The sequence below is a fragment of the Sapajus apella genome, unplaced genomic scaffold (genome assembly GCF_009761245.1).
Source record: "Sapajus apella isolate SASKATOON/1434 unplaced genomic scaffold, GSC_monkey_1.0 scaffold40, whole genome shotgun sequence".
Classification (NCBI taxonomy): domain Eukaryota; kingdom Metazoa; phylum Chordata; class Mammalia; order Primates; family Cebidae; genus Sapajus; species Sapajus apella.
The window spans coordinates 18828112-18849878 of record NW_022436980.1 but is presented as its reverse complement, the minus strand read 5'-3'; the positions used below and the strand labels follow the sequence as shown (position 1 = coordinate 18849878).

Genomic DNA, 21767 nt, shown 5'->3' with positions numbered 1-21767 from the left:
GCAAAAACCCATCTCTACAAACAATACAAAAATTAACCAGGCATGGTAGCACACACCTGTAGTCCCAGCCACTGAGGAGGCGAGATGGGAAGATTGCCTGAACCTGGGAGTTTGAGGCCACAGTGAACCATGATCATGCCACTGCACTCCAGCTTGGGCAACAAAGTGAGGCCCTGTCTCAAAACATGAGTGTCCAGGCAGAAGCCTACTGTAGGGGCAGAGCCCTCACAGAGAACCTAAGGAAATCCTAAGACCTCTGACATCACCATGTGATGATTTTTTGCTTTCTTGTGGAAAATAGTTGGAGATCATTGATCAATTAATTGTTGTGCTTAAACAAGGCACACCAAAATTGGTGTGTCACTTTCCAATACTAGACTAAATATAGCTCAACAAAAAAAGAAGAATATGGTATTGAAGCAGCTGCATTGTCTGGGACATCACCTGAGGTTCTTTGTCTCATAGCCATGAAAATCAAGGACACAGACACACAAAGGATGAGGTTAGAGCAGAAGTTTAACAGGTGAAAGGAAAAGAACAGCTCTCTGTCACAGAGAGGATCCCAAATGGGTTGCTATGTTGCGGTAAAATGTAAGCGTGCTGCAGTAAAATGTGACGGTTTTTATAAATGAGCTAGCAGGGAGGGGGTATCTTATCTACGTAGGGCATGAAAACCAATTAGAACCATGTGTGCCATCTGCATAGAGCAGAGTCTCTGGCAACCCCCACCCCACTTCCTAATCATGCAGGTGGGCTCTTAGCTTGGGCTACTCCCCATTGCTTATCTCCTTCCATCATGCATGTGCTAAAAAGGGGAGAGGGAGTTTCTGTGCCTGGTCCCAGGTACCTCCTTACAACTGCAGACTTCCCCTACTCCCAACCCTATACAAGCTTCCAGCTTCCATATGTTAGTGTGCCAAAAAAAAGGGAAAGCAGTGTGCTTGTTAAGGCCCACTGTCTTTACTGGGACGCTTTACTGTCTTTACTGCTGATGCTGCTGGTCCGAGGACCACATTTCATGACCACTGTTAGAATAAGAATGGGCTGGGCATGGTGGCTCATGCCTGTAATCCTAACACTTTGGGAGGCCAAGGCAGGCAGATCACTTGTGATCAGGAATTAGAGACCCTCCTGGCCAACGTGGTGACATCCCTTCTTTACTAAAAATACAAAAAGTAGCTGGAAATCGCTTGAACCCAGGAGACAGAGGTTGCAGTAAGCTGAGATCATACCACTGCACTCTATCCTGGGCAACAGAGTGAGACTCCACCTCAAAAAAAGAGAAAAAGGGTAACAATGACTTGTAAAGGAAAATAAAAGTCTCAGGAGGCCCAAACTCATGCCAAGGGGAGAGTTGAGCCTGGGAACTGAGTCATGCAACATTGTTACCCTTTTTCCCACAAACAGGTAACTGTTACTTTGCAACCTTGTGTCAAACCACGTGTCCACAGACAAAAGGCTTCAGGCTTCTCCAGAGGGCTGACCTTATAAATTGCTTCCCAGGAAACTCTTTGCTGACCCCTAAATCTTTCAGGACATATATCCTTCTATAAAATAAGCACAATTGTCCATTGTCGCTGTAGGTCTGCAACCTGTTTAACTTTTAAAACTGAGATATGTTAAATCTCACATTGACAATGTTAGCTAGAAGCTGACATTGGGACAACTGGGCGTGGGGTTTGGGGGTAGTTGTCTTCCACATCACACATTTTAGAAATTCAAAGATTTTCTGATTGGCAATTGGTTTAAAGAGTTATTATTTAAAGACCTGGAATCAATAGAAAGAAATGTCTGGGTTATGATAAGGGGTTGTAAAGACCAAGGTTTCTGGCTGGGTGTGGTGGCGCACACCTCTAATCCCAGCATTTTGGGAGGCCAAGGTGGACGGATCATGAGGTCAAGAGATTGAGAGAACCCTGACCAACATGGTGAAACCTCATCTCTACTAAAAAACACCAAAAAAATTAGCCGGGCATGGCGGTGCGTGCCTGTAGTCCCAGCTACTCGGAGGCTGAGGCAGGAGAATTGCTTGAAACTGGAAAACAGAAGATGCAGTGAGCAGGGATCATGCCATTGCACTCCAGCCTGGCGATAGAGCGAGACTCTGTCTCCAAAAAAAAAAAAAAAAAAAGACCAAGGTTTCGTCATTCAGATAAGGACTCCAGGTAGCAGGCTTCAGAGAGAATGGATTATAGATGTTTCTTATCAAATTTGGAGTCTTTTCTATCAGTCTTTTTTTTTTTTTTTTTTTTTTAAAGACGGGGTTTCAACCATGTTGGTCAGGCTGGTCTTGAACTCCCGACCTCAGGTGATCCACCCCCCTTGGCCTCCAAAGTACTTGTATTACAGGCGTGAGCCACCACACCCGGCCTGTTCTATCAGTCTTTAGGTCTCTGTGTTTGTTACTGCTGGTCAGCTGTGAGGCATGTCTGACACCAGCCCCCAACCACTTCTCATCATGGCCTGAACTAGTTTTTCAGATTAATTTTGGAATGCTCTTGGCCAAGGGGAGGGTGCATCAGTTAGGTGGGAGCTTAGAATTTTATTTTTGGCTTACAGTAAGAAAGTTGAATCTACCTCAAATGAGGTGCAAGTTATGATGGATGTCATTAGCCCCACAGTTCCACCCCTGAGAAAAGTAATAAAATAGTGGTTTGTTAGCTAAACCACGGTTTTATTCACCCAAAGATGCAAACTGAAACATTTATCTTTTCTTCCTGTAGTAAAGGAAGTGGTGCATTTCATAAGACCAGTCTTCCTGTTGTTTTACAATAATGTGTCAACCTTAAATAAAGAGATTTAGAAAATATGATTATATATGGAGTTTATTGGAACTCAAAGAATGAGGATGGCCACCCAGGACCTCACATTCAAGTTTTCCTGAATATACACTTCGATTAGCAGTAGTAACAATGGTTTTTTTGTTGTTTTTGTTTGTTTGTTTGTTTGTTTTGTTTTTAAGATGGAGTCTCACTCTGTCACCCAGGCCGGGGTGCAATGGCATGATCTCGGCTCACTGCAACCTTTGCCTCCTGGATTCAGGTGATTCTTCTGCCTCAGCAACCCGAGTAGCTGGGACTACAGGCACATACCACCATGCCCACCTAATTTTTTGTGTGTTTTTAGTGGAGATGGGGTTTCACCATCTTGGCCAGGCTAACCTCTTGACCTGTCTGGAACTCCTAACCTCTTGACCTGTCTGCCTCAGCCACCCAAAGTGCTGGGATTACAGGCGTGAGCCACTGCCCAGCTGACAATGGGTTTTTAAAGCAGAAAGGAAGAATCAGTTCCAAAATTATTTACCAAGTATCTACATTAAATTAACTTAAATTACTGATTGGCTATACATTTTTCTTTGTATCACAAATTCCAGGAACAAGAAGTTAATGGCTTAGGTAGCTAGTCAGGCATAAAATGCCTTTTAAACAATTGTCCCAGGCTGGGTGCAGTGGCTCACACCTGTAATCCCAGAACTTTGGGAGGCCCAGGTGGGTGGATCATCTGAGGTCAGGAGTTTGAGACCAGCCTGGCCAACATGGTGAAACCCCATCTCCACTAAAAGTACAAAAATTAGCCAGGCAAGGTAGCAGACACCTGTAATCCCAGCTACTTGGGAAGCTGAGGCAGGAGAAACGCTTGAACCCAGGAGGCAGAGGTTGCATTGAGCTGAGATCATACCATTGCACTCTAGCCTGGACAACAGAGTGAGATTCTGTCTCAAAAAAAAAAAAAAAAAAATTGCCCCAGGCATAGGGGAGTGTGACTGAAGTCCCACACTTATGTCACTCTGGACCTGATCAATTCTGCATACCTCAGAGAACTCAGACTGCGCTTAGCTATTTTTCTATTCTCATAAGCACACAAACAAATTAAAAGTAAAAGCCTTAGCCATGTATGGTGGCTCACACTTGTAATCCCACCACTTTGGGAGGCCGAGGTAAGCAGATCACTTGAGGTCAGGAGTTCAAGACCAGCCTGTCCAATGTGGCGAAACTCCATCTCTACTAAAAATACAAAAATTAGCCAGGCATGGTGGTGTGGGCCTGTAATCCAGGCTACTCAGGAGGCTGAGGAACAGCAATTGCTTGAATCCAGGAGGCGAAGGTTGCAGTAAGCAGAGATTGCACCACTGCATCCCAGCCTGGACCACAGAGTGAGACTCTATCTTTAAAAAAAAAAAAAAAAAAAGTGAAAGGCTTATTTTTTTTCCTGTGAAAATAAAGGAAGAGACAGCTCTGATCTCTCCTTTTTCTTTCAGAATTTAATCCTCTGTTCTTTTCAAATGTATGTTACATCTTTATAATGGCTAAATAAACCTCTTCTCAGTCTCACAATTTAGGACCTGGGAGCCATGTTTCAAAATGCATATTCAAGGGAGATAGCTCTCACAGTTCTTCTGAAACGGTAAGAAGTGAATTTTGGTGGGCAGGGTGCCTTGGCCCAATCTTCAAAACTATATCCTCACAAAAAGATGTGAGGAGTTTGCTGCTTCTTCCTTTGGATAAAACCAATTAGCTAACACTGGCGGTCCTCCCAATAACTATGCTAAACTTAAGATGAACTATGTGAGACAAAGTATACTATCATTTCAAGTTTTCTTACGTAAAGCCTAGTTTGGTTTTTTATCTTGAAAACATGTATGTAATGGGTTGCATCTGCTTGTCAGTATAAATGGTGAGATTCCTTGTGTCTTTGCAATCTCTTAATGTGTTGCCTATTATGTATATCACTTTGTGGTTTAATGCTTATTCAATAATAAAACTGTTTTCTATCTCTACTACCATTTTGGAGAGGATTTGAGAGCTAGGAGAAGATTTTTTTTTTTAATTAAAAATTTTTTTTTTCCTTTTAAGACAGGGTTTCACCATATTGGTCAGGCTGGTCTTGAACTCCTGACCTCAGGTGATCCACCCGCCTCAGCCTCCCAAAGTGCTAGGATTACAGATGTGAGCCACCGCACCCAGCAGGAGAAGTTTTTTTTAAGAGACAGGGTCTCACTACGTTGCCCAGGCTGATCTTGAACACCTGGGCTCAAGTGATCCTCCTGCCTTGGCCTCCCAAAATGCTGGGAAGATTTTGTTTTCAGTTGTATTTCTCCAATAATAATATACCATTTCCTAAGTCCTGGAGCAATCAGGTAATAGAAGACACCACCTTCAGGCAGAGAAAGGAGGAAGCAGCCAAGGTATTACCTAGCAATGAATTTTGCAAAGCATTAATCTACAGTAAGTCCTCGTTTAACTTTATAGGTAGTGTTAACCTTAAATAATGAGATTCAGAAAATATGGTTAAATATCGTTTATCTAATCTCAAAGCTTAAGGATGGCTACCCAGGAGCACAGATTCAAGTTGTCGTAAATATACACTCTGATTAACAGCAGTTACAAGTGGCTTTTTAAAGCAAAAGAGAAGAGGCAGTTCATACTTTTTTTAACCAAGAATTTACATCAAAATAAAATAAGTTATTGATCATCTATACATTGTTCTTTGTATCACAAATTCCAGGAGCAAGAAAATAATGAGTGAGGCAGCTAGTCATGAGAACAAATGCCTTTAAACAATTAACCCTGTGCTGGGTTGAGGAGCAATGGGAATGAGGGTATGTGTGACCAAAGTGGGCCTAAAAATTTTGCAGACCTCACATAATTCACACTGCTCTGAGCTATTTTTCTTTTCGCAATAGGTTATCAGAAGCTGTGACTTTAAGCTAAATAATGCACAATAAAACCAAATTTACCATAGTCTAATTTATATAAACAAGAATTGGCCAGGCGTGATGGTTCATGCCTGTAATCCAAGCACTTTGGAGGCCAAGGCGGGCGGATCACCTGAGGTCGGGAGTTCATGACCAGCCTGACCAACATGGTGAAACCCTGTCTTAAAAAAAAAAAAAAAAAAAAAAAGGGTTAAGTTCCTATGGCATATTCCTAGTCACAAAAAATTACAAAACTAAATAAACACAAAAAATAACACCTCTAATATTGAACATGAAATAAATGAGAGCTACACATACATGTTTAAAGGATTAATAAAAACAAGATAATTATTATTATTATTATTATTTATTTTTTTTGGGGGGGGGACGGAGTTTCGCTCTTGTTACCCAGGCTGGAGTGCAATGGCACGATCTCGGCTCACCGCAACCTCCGCCTCCTGGGTTCAGGCAATTCTCCTGCCTCAGCCTCCTGAGTAGCTGGGATTACAGGCACGCACCACCATGCCCAGCTAATTTTTTGTAGTTTTAGTAGAGACGGGGTTTCACCGTGTTGACCAGGATGGTCTCGATCTCTTGACCTCGTGATCCACCCGCCTCGGCCTCCCAAAGTGCTGGGATTACAGACTTGAGCCACCGCGCCCGGCCAAAACAAGATAATTATTTATCCAATTTTTCGTGAATCAATGAGTGATGATGGTCATAATGGTGTTGGGTTAAATCAAGAAACAAATGTTTACAAAGCAAAAACTGTTGAGTTTTTGAAAGGGATTACTGGAAAAGGGTCCCAAACTAGACCCCAAGAGAGGGTTCTTGGATCTCATGCAAGAAAGAATTGAAGCGAATCCATAAAGTGAGAGTGAATTTATTACAGAAGTAAAGAAACAAAATAATGGCTACTGTACAGGCAGAGTGTAGCTTGGAATGCTCAACTAATATGTATAGTTATTTCTTTATTATATGCTAAACAAGGGGTGGATTATTTGTGAGTTTTCCAGGAAAGGAGTGGACAATTCCCAGAGCTGAGGGTTTCTCCCCTTTTTAGACCCTATAGGGTAACTTTCTGACACTGCCATGGCATTTGTAGACTGTCAGTCACGGTGCTGGTGGGAGTGTCTTTTAGCATCCTAATGCATTATAATTAGCATATAATGAACAGTGAGAATGATCAGAGGTCACTTTGGTCACTATCTTGGTTTTGGTGGGCTTGGGCTGGCTTCTTTACTACAGGCTGTTTTACCAGCAACGTCTTTGTGACCTGTATCTTGTCCTAACCTCCTATCTCATCCTGTGACTAAAAATGCCTAATCTCCTGGGAATGGAGTCCAGTAGGTCTCAGCCTTATTTTACCCAGTCCCCACACAAGATGGAGTTGCTTTGATTGAAATGCCTCTGACATAAACAGCACCTCCTCCCACATGCAGTTCAATAACAATCACAAACATGGCAGGCTCATTGAGCACTTTCATACCACATTGTTTACTGTCATACATTTGTATGACCATCATATAATCTACAAATTTTATTTTACAATAATCTGTATTAACTCTTCCATTCATTTTCCAAACCATTTATTCCACCAGTTCAGGGTCAGGAATAGGCAGAGTCTATCCAGCAGCTCAGGGCACAATGCAGAAACCTCACCCTATTGCACAGCGCACACACACACGTGCCTGAATTAACTCAGATTGGTACAACGTACACATACCAATTAACATCATGTGCACATCTTTGGTTGTGAAAGGAAACTGGAGTACTAAGAGAAAACACACAGACACACATTATTTGAGGACCTGCCTTGCAGCACAGTCCTTTTATTTGGCCTCTGACTCTCTTTGTTCTAAGACTTTCATTTCATTTTAAAAAGCAAAAAAGGCCTGGCCTTCAACAATCTTTGCAAAATTGTGATAGTAAAAGAAGTATGACATGGTTGGCTCCACCCTGCTTCTAAACTCTAAGCTGCCTATGATCATTCCTCAGTGTTGCTTAAGCTAACCATAGGAGGAATTTAAAGTTCAACTTGAAAACAAGGACTATAATAGGTCCGCCTTAAAACTAACCCCCTCCTTGTTCGGAGAGGGAAAACCACATTTATAAGGTGAATGAAAGGCCACAAGATTAGGATTATTGGAGAAGCATGCATTCTGGTATAGTTTCTAAAATCCCTTGCTCCTCAGGAGACATGTGGCCACAGGACTTATGAATTTCCCAATTGCTCCTATAGATAACATCGCTATTGTAGAACATAAGGTCGGTCTTTTGAGATTTTTTTTTCGGACTTTTTGGCAACCACTGACCTCACCTGGACCCAAGACGCTTGAGTCAGCTAGTCCTGTGGTCCCATCCAGAGATAGACTCAGCACATGATGACTGTTTTCCACACCCCTGTGATTTCATTCCCAACCAATCAGCAGCGCCCATTCCCTAGCGACCTGGCCACCAAATGGTCCATAAAATTTCTAGCCTCTGAGTTCTCAGAGAGACTGATTTGAGAAATCAAGTTCCTCTATAAGGCCAGCCTCACATCAATTAAGCTTTCATTACTGCAAGGCGGGGTCCTCAGTAAATGGATTTTGTCTGTGCAGCAGTCAGGACGAGCTCACCAGGCAATTACAGGCCCAGAAAGGACAGGCTTTCCTAATTTTGACAGACTCTAGGACAGAAATACTCACAGCAAAAGGAAAAGAGAACCTTTTTTTTTTTTTTTTTTTTTTTTTTGAGACGGAGTTTTCACTCTTGTTACCCAGGCTGGAGTGCAATGGCGCGATCTCGGCTCACCGCAACCTCCGCCTCCTGGGTTCAGGCAATTCTCCTGCCTCAGCCTCCTGAGTAGCGGGGATTACAGGCACGTGCCACCATGCCCAGCTAACTTTTTGTAGTTTTAGTAGAGACGGGGTTTCACCATGTTGACCAGGATGGTCTCGATCTCTTGACCTCGTGATCCACCCGCCTCGGCCTCCCAAAGTGCTGGGATTACAGGCTTGAGCCACCGCGCCCGGCGAAAAGAGAACCTTTATATGGTACTAAATATATAGAACAAGATTGACTTTTGAAACAAAATTATATATATAGACAGAGTCTCACTCTGTCAGGCTGGAGTGCAGTGGAGCCATCTTGGCTCACTGCAATCTCCACCTCCCGGGTTCAAGCTATTCTCCTGCCTCAGCCTCCTGAGTAGCTGGGACTAAAGGCGCATGCCACCATGCCCAGCTAATTTTTGTATTTTTTAGTAGAGACAGGGTTTCACCATGTTGGCCAGGATGGTCTCGATCTCTTGACCTCATGATCCACCCGCCTCGGCCTCCCAAAGTGCTGGGATTACAGGCATGAGCCACCACATCCGGCCAGTAATTATATTTTGACCGCCATTCCTAGAACATCTCTAATGACCTCCTATATATGCCCACCACTCACTTTTGTGGTTATATTATAAATCTTGGCATTACCTGATATTGCTCCACCATGACATTCACAAAAGCAGATATCTGATTCTACCAAAACCTCCAATCACTTTAGCTTGCTTACCCAATTACATCCACTAACCTGTTTCTCAACTTCTTTGAAATCTTTAGTCAACTGTTTATTTACTTTCTACGGTCTTTCTTTTTTTTTAAAGATGGGGTTTCACCATATTGGTCAGGCTGGTTTTGAACTCCTGACCTCAGGTGATCTGCCCACCTCAGCCTCCCACAGTGCTGGGATTACAGGCGTGAGCCACCATGCCTGGCACTTTCTACAGTCTTTCATACCACCTTCTATTATTATGTGCCTCTCATTATACAGCTGGGACTTGTAGGGGAGGAAAAATGTCCTCTACCCTCTTAGGTTCTCCAGCTGGATCTTTGAAATAAGCTGACAACATGCAAATCAACAAGAGAAAAGGCATACAAATTTATTTGATGTTAAATGTTTTACATGGCACAGGAGTGCTCAGGAAAAAAAAAAAAAAATCCCCAAAAAAAACAGCTAGGCTTGGACTGAGCAAGAAATTTTGGGTTTTTTTTTTTTTTTTTTTCAAGACAGTCTCATTGTGTCACCCAGGCTGAAGTGCCGGGGTGTGATTATGGCTCACTGCAGCCTTAAACTCCCAGACTCAAACAATCTTCCTGCCTCTCATTCTTACAGTAGCAGGGACTACAGGTGCAAACAACCATGCTTAGCTGGTTTTTTCATAAGAAAGATAAAGTTAGAGAGAGAAACAAGGCAAACGAAAGGCACTTTGAGCTTCTATGGGTAACAAATTGAGGGAAGGCAAAAATATGGGGGCCGATGATGGATAAGGGCTAGTCAGTAGGTTTGTTTATGTAGACTCTCAGTGCCATTGTATCTCTGGTGATAAGCTGTTTTCTTCCTGGTATGTAAACATAATAGATTTGTTTCCTGATGCACTCAACAAGTCAATATACTGAGATACCAGATTGCAACAGAGAAAGAGTTTTAATCGCAGGGCTGCAAACAAGGAGACAAGAGGAAACCTCAAATTCATCTCCCCAAGGAGTTTGGGGTTAGAGATTTTAAGGGTTTTGCAGTGGGCTAAGTGCGGAGACTGTTGATTGGTAGAAAAGTATAGGATGAAGCCATGGGAGAAGGGGATGAATAAACTATATACATATATATATTTAGATAGGGTCTCAGTCTGTCTCCCAGGCTGGAGTACAGTGGCACAACCACAGTTCAATGTAGCCTTGACCTCCTGGGCTCAAAGAAACTATATATTGATTCAGTTCCTTCATGGGGCTTTTCAAACTTTCAAGTTGTTCCACTGGAGTTCAGAATCTGCTTAAGCACTTTTTTTTTTTTTTTTTTTTTTTGAGACACTGTCTCACTCTTTTGCCCAGGCTGAGTGTAGTGGCACAATCACAGCTCACTGCAGCCTTGACCTCCTGGGCTCAAGCAATCCTCCCAACTCAGCCTCCTGAGTAGCTGGGACTGTTACAGGTAGTTAAATAGGCATATGTAGGCAGGACAGGGTTCTTCTTCTACACCCATTAGAAATATCAGGTGATGGTTCAACAATTCTCATACTCCCTCTCTAAAAATGACAATTTGGCAGCCAGTGACAGGGAAGGACAATCTCCTGATGATCCACAGCTATTAACATTAAAGTGTTAGGCCGGGTGCTGTAGCTCATGCCTGTAATCCCAGGACTTTGGGTGGCTAAGACAGGCGGATTGCTTGAGGTTAGGAGTTTGAGAACAGCCTAGCCGACATGACAAAACCCTGCCTCTACTAAAAATACCAAAAAATTAGCCAGGCATGGTGGTGCACACCTGTAATCCCAGCTCCTCAGGAGGCTGAGGCACAAGAATCACTTGAACCTAAAGGCAGAGTTTACAGTGTGTCAAGATGGCACCACTGCACTCCAGCCTGGGTGAAGGAATAAAATTCTGTCTCAAAAAAAAAAAAGCCTGGGCAGGGTGGTTCACGCCTATAATCCCAGCACTTTGGGAGGCCAAGGCAGGTGGATCACTTGAGGTTAGGAGTTCAAGACCAGCCTGACCCACATGGTGAAACCCCATCTTTACCAAAAAATACAAAAAATTATTTGGGCTTAGTGGTATACTCCTGTAGTCCCAGCTACTCAGGAGGCTGAGGTCGGAGAATTGCTTGAACCTGGGAGGCAGAGATTGCAGTGAGCCAAGACTGTGCAACTGCACTCCAGCCTAGGTGACAGAGTGACATTATGTCTTAAAAATGAAACAAAAAACAACAACAACAAAAAAAAAACACATTAAAGTGTTAACTGAATGCAGATGCCAGGGAGAAGCAACTTCCTGGGCATCTTTTCAGCAATGCTGAGTGTAGTGGCACAATCACAGCTCACCACAGCCTTGACCACCTGGACTCAAACAATCCTCCCAACTCAGAGGATTAAGAGACAAAATGGTGAAGTATGACCTTCCATAGACACCCCACTGGAAAAGAAAACCTCAGATGAGCATGGATACAACTGCCTAAACACACTGCATATGCTCACTTCCCCAGGGTAAGAAGGGCACTGCACATGCAGACAGCCCACCCTAAGGGAGGAATCATGGGAAAGCGGCAAGCCAATTGATACTGTTTGGCTCTGTGTCCCCACCCAAATCTCATCTTGTAGCTCCCATAATTCCCACCAGTTGTGGGAGGGACCTGGTGGGAGATGACTGAATCATGAGGATGGATATTTCCTGTTCTGTTCTCATGACAGTGAATGGGTCTCACAAGATCTGATGGTTTTAAAACTTAGAGTTTTAAACTCTGCACAAGCTCTCTCATACTGCCATCATGTAAGAAGTGCCTTTCCCCTTCCACCATGAGTGTGAGGCCTCCCCAGTCATGTGCAACTTAAACCTCTTTCTTTTTTAAGTTTCCCAGTCTTGGGTATGTTTTTATCAGCATGAAAATGAACTAATATGGTAAATTGGTACTGGTAGAGTGGGACGTTGCTGAAAATGTACCCAAAAATGGGCCATGCACTGTGGCTCACACCTGTAATCCTAGCACTTTGGGAGGCCAAGGCAGGAGAATCATTTGAGGTCAGGGGTTCCAGACCAGCCTGGTCAACATGGTGAAACCCCATCTCTACTAAAAAATTCAAGAAAATGAGCCAGGCATGGTGGTGGGCACCTGTAATCCCAGCTACTGGGAGACTGAGGCAGGAGAATCGCTTGAACCCAGGAGGCAGAGATTTCAGTGAGCCAAGACTGCACCACTGCACTCCAGCCTGGGTGATTGAGCTAGACTCCATCTCAAAAAAAAAAAGAGAGAGATACCCAAAAAACGTGGAAGTGACTTTAGAACTGGGTAATGGGCAGAGGTTGAAAGAGTTTGGAGAGCTCAAAAGAAGACAGGAAAATGTAGGAAAGTTTGGAACTTTGTAGAGACTTGTTGAATGGCTTTGGCAAAAATGCTGATAGTGATATGAGCAATAAGGTCCAGGCTGAGGTGGTCTCAGATGGAGATGAGGAACTTGGGAACTGGAGCAAGGGTGACTCTTGTTATGTTTTAGCAAACAGATTGGCAGCATTTTGTCCTTGCCATGGAGATTTGTGGAACTTTGAACTTGAGAGAGATGATTTAGGGTATCTGGTGGAAGAAATTTCTAAGCAGCAACACATTCAAGAGATTATTTGCATACTGTTAAAGGTATTCAGTTTCAAAGGGGGAGCAGAGCATAAAAGTTCAGAAAATTTGCAGCCTGACAATGCAATAGAAAAAAAATCCTATTTTCTGAGGAGAAATTCAAGCTGGCTGCATAAATTTGCATAAGTAATGAGGAGCTGAATGTTAATCACCAAGACAATGGGAATGTCTTCAGGGCATGTCAGAGACCTTTGTGGCAGCCCTTCCCATCACAGGCCCAGAGGCCTAGGAGGAAAAAGTGATTTTGTGAGCTAGGCACAGGGTCTGTGAGCTGTGTGCAGCCTAGGGACTTAACGCCCTGAGTCTCAGCTCTCCATCCATGGCTGATAGGAGCAAATGTAGAGTTTGGGCCATGGCTTCAGAGGGGGCAAGCCTCAAGCCTTAGCAGCTTCCGTGTGGTATTGAACCTACAAGTGCACAGAAGTCAAGAATTGAGGTTTGGGAGTGTCCACCTAGATTTCAGAAGATATATGGAAATACCTGGATGCCCAGGCAGAAGTTTGCTGTAGAGGCGGGATCCTCATGGAGAACCTCTGCTAGGGCAGTGCAGAAGTAAAATGTGGGGTGGGATCCCCCAAACAGAGTCCCTACTGGGGTACCACCTCGTGGAGCTAAGAGAAGAGAGCCACTCTCCTCCAGACCCCAGAATGGTGGCTCCACTGCCAGCTTCCACTGTGCACCTGGGAATGCTGCAGACATTCGAGGCCAGCCCATGAAGGCAGCCGGGAGGGAGGCTGTACCCTGTAAAGCCACAGGGGCAGAGCCACCCAAGACTATGGGAACCACCTCTTGCATCGGTATGACCTGGATGTGAGACACGGAGTCAAAGGAGATCATTTTGGAGCCTTAAGATTTGACTGCCTCGCTGGATTATGGACTTGCATGGGGCCTGTAACCCCTTTGTTTTGGCCAATTTCTCCCATTTGGAATGGCTGTATTTACCCAATGCAAGTACTGCCATTGTATCTAGGAAATAACTCAATTGCTTTTGATTTTACAGGCTCATCGGTGGAAGGGACTTGCCTGGTCTTGGATGACACTTTGGACTGTGGACTTTCAAGTTAATGCTGAGATGAGTTAAGACTTTGGGGGACTGTTGGGAAGGCATGATTGGTTTTGAAATGTGAAGATATAAGATTTGGAAAGGCTGGGGCAGAATGATATGCTTTAGCTCTGTGACCCCACCCAAATCTCATTTTGTAGCTCCCATAATTCTCACGTGTGGGAGAGACCTGGTGGGAGTTGATCCAGTCATGGCTGTGGGTCTTTCCTCTGCTGTTCTCATGATAGTGAATGGGTCTCATGAGGTCCGATGGTTTTAAAAATGAGAATTTCTCTGCACAAGCTCTCTCTTGCCGGTGCCATGTAAGAAGTGCCTTTCACTTTCTGCCATGATTGTGAGCCCTCTCCTCAGTTTATGGAACTGTAACCATAAACCTCTTTCTTTTGTAAATTGCCCAGTCTCAGGTATGTCTTTATCAGCAGCATGAAAACAGACTAATACACCTATGAAGTCCTAGGATCAAGGTTAAACGCCTCACTTGGCCTTCAGTTGCCCACCTGGATCTCTTCCAAGTGAATTTTCGTTTCTTTCCTTCTAAAGCCTTTAAAATAAACTTCCACTCCTGCTCTGAAACTCATCTCTGTCTCTTCTTCTGCCTTATGCTCCTCAGCTGAATTCTTTCTTCTGAGGAGACATGAAGTTTCTTCAGACCCGTACAAAGTCACTGCCAGTAACTCAGATACCTTCTGTTATATGTGAATTTTCAGTGCCGCAAAAGTAGCACTCAAATATAAATTTAATTTTCTCAGCAAGGCAACTTTACTTTCACAGAAAGGGTACTCCCATTAGCCATCTTGCCATGAGAGAATCCTGAACAAAGGAGGCAGGGCCATTTATATCTAACGCATCCGCCCTACTTCTGTGTCCTAATTCCATTGGCTGGCACTGGATTTCACAGTCTAGGCTGCACACAGTAGGCTAACAACTTAAGACTTTCCTAGGTGGTCATGCCACCTGCTCTCCAGCCAGGGCTCTGGGCTCCACCATCTGCTCAGCAGCAGCCTCCCCTCCGACCAGCCCGGCAGGACCCAGGGGACCAAACCGAGCCCCCAGCTCTGGCCAGGCCATGAGCATGGCGGCATGATGAATCCCTGCCTTGACCACTGCAAGTCACTGCCACAGGCCAGGAGGAGCTGTAGCACCAGGCAACCCTGCCCTGGCCTTGGATCTGATGCCGTAGGGCAGTATGCACCTTAAGATCCTGAAGAAAAGGCACCACATGTTAAGGTGATGTTTCAAAAGGACATGTGAGGGTGCATCAGGAAAATCACGCAGCCATCAGGACACAGGCTCTGGGACGTCGAGCATCATCTCTCCTGGCTGAAAATGACAACTATGAGTCTTCATCGTCCTCCTTCTCTGAGGCTGGTGTGGCTGACAGGGTCTGGTTCATCCTTGACGGCTGCAGCATGATCTGTGCCATCATGACATGGCTTCTGGTCACCTATGCAGACTTCACGGTGACTTTTTTCATGCCTTCCAAAGATTTCTGGTACTCTGTGGTCAATGGGGTCATCTTTTTTTTTCAGATGATCAATTTGTATTTATTATAGGACCAGAGTATATAGAATTGAGTGGCCTTGGAGGCAGCTCAGGGCATTGAACTTAGCACTTGATTCTTTTTTTTTTTTTAATTGTACTTTAGGTTCTGGGGTACATGTGCCGATTATTCAGGATTGTTGCATAGGTACATAAGTGGCAATGTAGTTTGCTGCCTCCATCCCTCCATCACCTACATCTGGCATTTCTCAATGGGGTCATATTTAACTGCTTGGCTATGCTCGCCCTGTCGTCCCACCTCAGAACCATGCTCACTGACCCCTGGGCAGTACTCAAAGGAAACGCTTCAAAAGAATACATGGAGAGCCTGCAGCTGAAGCCCAGGAGGTGATTTACAAGTGCCCCAAGTGCTGCTATATTAAACCAGAGTATACTGGTCTAATACCACCACTGCAGTATTTGCAAAAGATGTATTCAGAAAATGGATTATCACTGCCCGTGGGAGAACAACTGTGTAGGAAAAAAGAATCAAAGGTTTTTTTGTGCTCTTCACTGTGTATACAGCTCTGTCTTCAGTCAATGCTCTGATCCTCTGTGGATTGCAGTTTATCTCCTGTGTCCAAGGGCAGTGGACTAAATGCAGTGAGTTTTTACCTCCGATGACTGTAATTCTGTTGATCTTCCTGTGCCTTAAAAGTCTTCTGTTTTTCACTTTCACTGCAGTTACGTTTGGCACCCACATCCACTCTATAAGCAACGATGAGACGGAAATTGAGCGATTGAAAAGTGAGAAGCCCACGTGGGAGTGGAGGCTGCGATGGGAAGGGATGAAGTCTGTGCTTGGGGGATCCCCCCTCACTCCTCTGGATGAATCCCTGTCAGCTTCCACTTTAGGTGACTGCCCACGAGACCCAGAAAAGGTGGCCCAGAGTTCTCAGCGTGAGGCCTGGCTTGTCCGGCTGGAACTTGCTCACAGACTTCTACTCATTTATTTGGGGTCTGAAGGGGGTCAACAGCTCATCTGTGACCAACAGGGCAACCAGAACCTATACAAACCAACTACTTGCAGCAAGCAGAGTTTTATATATTTCTAGTCACAGATGGCAGATTCTCCACACTGGAAGAGGTGCTCAGTCCCCACCTACAACAACGACGGAAAGGTGTGTGGCCATGCAAAGAAGTCAAATGTCATGGCCTTCCTGCGGAGTTAGGATTTTTGTTAAGAATACCTCACGTTTTCTAAGTTGTCTGGGTTATTACATGGGTTGTTCAAATCCTGTGTACTGAGCTGCTGTTTCCAATCATGAAGGAAAACAGTCAATCCAGTGAACAGGGATTCTCCGAGCAGTCATTTCAGGGGGCTCCTGCTGACCCCCCACTCAGCAGTGCACTCTCCGGACCACAGCAGGGCATTTACATAGTAAGACGTTTTGGTGTCTATTAGCTCTGATGCTTTGCACTGAAGTCGCAAAAGATCTGTGCACTGAACAGTGAAGGTGACTTCTGGCACACTCCCCACTGCCCCGAAAGAGACACCCTTTGACCCTCTCAGTAATTCTGTGTGTGCATGTGTCTGTGCATATGTATGCATGTGTGTCTCAAAACTGCCAGTGTTGTTTAGGTAGTGTAACATTTCCCGGCTGTGTACAGCAAACAAGCTATCTTTTAGAAACTGATGTTTCAGGGAAGAGGGGAGAGCGGCCCCAGGGTCCTCCCCGTGGTTACTATGAATGTATTGCTATTGGAGGACGTCTCGATCCAAAGAACAGTCGTTCCTGTGCAGTCCTTCGTTGCCATTCTGCTTTAATTTCTTAAAGAAATCTTGAGTGCTTGAGGGCCTTGGAACTGATTTTTTGTTGTTGTTGTTCCAGCCAAATTAGCAGTGTCTAAATAGCACCTGGGGAAGGGTAGCGCCTCAGTGACCTGATCCATTAGGCAGCTCGATGCTGTTGGTGTATGGGGCAGGAGAGGCATCCCAACTGGAGAGGCAGGGCCCAGCCCTTGGGCATCTCTGGGAAGGTGAGGGGATTGTGAGGCAGCCAACCCCTGGCAAGGGCAACTGTGTCACCAGCAGGCAGCGCTCAGGCTGGTAATGGTCAGGATGGCGTCCTCTTGTTGGATTTTTTTGTTAGCTTTTATGTTTTCTTCTCTACCCACGGCACAGGTGATAAAATAGGATCCTTGGTGTGCAGCTTAAACTTATGCCAGAAAGCCAACAGCTCGCCTCCATGGGGACTTGCCTTAACCTTGCCTGATTTGTACATTTTTTGCTGGATGCATCAAGAAGCAATCTGTGACAAAGTCCGAGGATCTTCCTTTAAGCATGCCCTCCATGCTAAGAGAAGTTGGCGTCTCCCTCCTGGGAACCGTTTTGCCTTTCTGTTCATCTGTGAACTGTGTTTTGTTTTTAATTACTCTGTACCCCATCTGAATCAGGGCTTCTACTGCTGCTGATGCAAAGCCACAAAGGGACCTATCTGAGCCACCGTCCTAGCCAAGAGCAAACCTGCAGGGGGTTTGGAAGTGGACTCAGTCACCGCGGGAGCCTGTGCGCCATTAGGAGAAGAAGTGCGTCACAGCCAGAGGGACAATGCATAGATTGTGCGTGATCCTGGAGATGCGAGTTTCCAGAGACTGTTTTGCGTATTCATTTGCACATTGTTGTCTGGGTTGGACATGTGTATGGGCTTCAGTGTGAGGCTTTCAATATGTATATACTGTTATAAATAAAAATATTATCCAAGTGGCTGAATCCTGTGAAACTTGGCAAGTGTGTGCAAACTAAATATACTTGACTTTTCAATCTCTTCTTTCAATGTAACTTTTCTACGAAATAAAGTAATCCATTGACAGTTCTTAAAAAAAACAACAAACAACAAAAAAGCAACTTTCCTAAAGATGTAAAGGCAGAGGAGAACAAAGGAAAAGAGAAAGTAACTTGGAGGATGCTTAGAGAAGCGATAACATTTCCAGATAAGGAAGACAAATAAGCTATAATCTAAGATTTGCCTGGGCTTGTCTAGGCATTTCAGGGCAAATATCATACACTTATTTCTTCATTGTAACTAACAGCTACTTTATTAGCAAAAGCTTTAAAATAAATTAACCTTTGAAGAAACTATTATTTATTCATAATGAACTAAGAGGAAAGCTTTGAAGAGGAACTTTTTATTTATTCTTATTTCCTAAACCTTCCATCAGTAACAGGACTACAGGGATGCACTGCCATGACCAGATAATTTGTTTTTGGTTTCCAGGGTGGTCTCAAACCTTTAGACTCAAGTGATCCTCTCGCTTTAGCTTCCCAAAGGGCTGGGATTATAGGTGTGAGCCACCATGCCTGGCCAAGCACTTTTTAAATAAAATTCTTATGATTCTAACATCAGAGATCCTACCTATCTTAAAAACTTTATGATTTTAACATCAGAAATTCTATCTATAGGAACACTGGGGATGCAAATCTTGTGCTATGTAACTTTTGGTTATGTGGAAGTGAGTCAAAATGCAGCTTGATTAATGCTTAATTATTACTGTATTCTGTCCATTATTCTTGCAAACCCTGTGACAATGACTTCATTAAGTGTGTGAGTGGGTGGGGGGGAACGCCTTCACAAAAGGAAATGTATGGTTTATTCTCAGGCAGATAGGAGAGAGCAGAGAGCTCATAATACGTCTGCTTTTTATTAATTGTCTTCAGCTCAAAATAATCCTTCCACCAGAGAGACACATTTTGGGATGGTATATTTTGATCTCCTATACACTCTATAGATCACTCCTGCAGCCACTGTGATGCTGATGATGGGGCTCAGGATACACCATCCAAAAATATGACCATAGGAGACTACGATACATCACCCTAAAATGTCTGTGTGTGTGTGTGTGTGTGTGTGAGAGAGAGAGAGAGAGAGAGAGAGAGGAATTTTAACCCTTGAGTTATTCCCGCCCCATTCATGTTCTCGTCAATGAGAGGAGTCCTTTCAGACTTCCTCCGGAGTGATTGATCTTTGCCTCTGATACTGGATTGGCTACTTGGTCCACAGCTCTGAGATAAAGAGCCCCCTCCTCCCAGAGCTTTTGGTGGTGTTTTTGGGACAAAGGGGCTTCACCTGCCTTTCCCTACCTAGCCAGCGGCGGGAAATCCAAAGAACTTTACATTCCAAACCCCTCTGGTTCCCTGATGGAGGTGTGGATTTTGGATCGAGGTGTGGACGAGGTGCTCAAAGGAAATTCCTGCATTTGAAACCATGACCCTCGTGAACCTGGGAAGAGTTTTTCTTTAACACAGTACCTCATAAATACCATCTCTGTTTCTCTGTTCATCTCAGGAAGTTTACCCATCTTATTATCCTTTCTTTCTCTTATTCCTTTGCTGATGATTCTATCAGCATTTAAAATGTCAGGCGTCTCCCAACATAACAGTAATAATAACGAAGAAAATTTTCCTGGACTCCACATCCAGGTACTGAGCACACTATGCCTTTTCTTTCTTTTCGTTTTTTGTTTGTTTGTTTGTTTGGAGAGGAAATCTCGCTCTGTCCCCCAGGCTGGAGTGCAGTGGTGTGATCTCACCTCACTGCAGCCTCTGCCCGCCAGGTTCAAGGTATTCACCTGTCTCAGCCTCCCGAGTAGCTGGACTTACACACGTGTGCCACCACACCCCGCTAATTTTTGTATTTTTAGTAGAGACTGGGTTTCACCATATTGGCCGGGCTAGTCTTGAACTCCTGACCTCGTGATCTGACCGTTTCAGCCTCCCAAAATGCTGGGATTACAGGCATGAGCCACCCACACCCAGCACTATATCTTTTCTTTAGACAAATTTCATAGAAATGTTTAAACTTGCTGATTCCATCTTTTTCATAATCTCCTCATTCCTTATTCACTCTCATCTGGCTAAAGCCCCCAAATCCCACAATTAAGGTCCTAGTGGCCCTTGTATTGCTAAATCTAGTAAATACGTTTCAGTGTGCTTGCATGTTCTCTAGGCAATATTTGACCCCGTTAGCCCATCCACTTGTCTCTGAAAACACCCTTTCCTTGGTTTCTGTGTCATATTCTGGTTGTTTTCCTCCCATCTCTTTAGCTGCTTATTTTCAGTCTCTTGTGTCCACTCCTCCTCTCTACCCAAGCCCTAGGTAATCTCTTCCACCCATATACTTTCACAGACTCAATGTCAATAACTCTCAAATCTCTATCTTTGGTCCATTCTTCTTTCTCCTAAACTCCACTCCCATAAAGCCAACTGCCAAATATCCTAAAGCAGACACCATTTCGCTATCTTGAAGAGAGCTCAAAAGGCATGTCTTAACGCTATACTTACCATCTCTGCCCTCACTTCATGTACTCCTTTTCACTGTCTGCCCAGGTGCTCAAACCAGACTATTGACTTGTTCCTCTCCTTCTCTCCCAAATTGATCACCAAATTCTGTCATGTCCACCTCTTAAATATCTTTCAAATCTTCCCCCTTTTCTTTGCCTCTGCTGCCACCACTCTTGTCCAAGCCACTAACATCACTTACCTGACCTATTTAGTATTCATTCACCAGCAAATAATTATTGAGTTTCCAATCCTTGCCAAGCACTACTGTAGACACTGAATGTCTAGCAGAGACTCAGATACAAGAGTTCTCTACTTTGTAAGTGACACCTAAATCTTTGAATCCATGCATTGTCTTCCAACTCTTGAAAGAGATGCTAGTACAGAGAAAACGTTCTCTTTTATATAATAAACAGTGCAGGCAAATACGTGGCAAATGACATTTGTACCAATGTAGAAAAGACAACACGTGGTGGAATAAGCTCTGGGGAACCGGAGAGTGGGTGCCTTGAGTACAAAACCACCTCTACTTAGGTCTAACCACTGTTTCCAAGAAGAAATACGAGTCAAGAGAGAGCATTCAGACCTTCTACTTTTTAATTCTAGTTTTTATGTGACATTGTCTTATGGGTTTTTACATATTTCCTTGCTTTTAAATTTTATTTTTCTTTTTATATATACATTTTTTGTAGAGACAAGGTTTCACCATGTTGGCCAGGCTGGTCTGGAATTCTTGAGCTCAGGCAATCCACCTGCCTTGGCCTCCCAAAATGCTGAGATTATAGGCATGAACCTCTAATCATCTCATTCTAGATTAGTCTCTTATAAGACGAAGAAATACCACTTCCTTTGTAACAAGAAAGATTATAGGCTCCTGGCCTAATACTTATTTCTTATAATACCTTACACCCTATATTACAAGCCATTTTTCTATGCCAAAACATATATCTTGAAAATTGTTGGCCAGGCACGGTGGCTCAGGCCTGTAATCCTAGCACTTTGGGAGGCCGAGGTGGGTGGATCACCTGAGGTCAGGAGTTCAAGATCAG

General features: G+C 44.0%; 1 pseudogene across 1 annotated transcript; it reads left to right on the top strand.

The window, feature by feature from the left end:
* Positions 1-14981: 14981 nt before the first annotated feature.
* LOC116565377 lies at positions 14982-18258 on the top strand (annotated as a pseudogene). The gene is made up of 3 exons (XR_004275410.1): positions 14982-15077; positions 15177-15404; positions 15650-18258. The product of XR_004275410.1 is annotated as a palmitoyltransferase ZDHHC7 pseudogene (transcript).
* Positions 18259-21767: the final 3509 nt, after the last annotated feature.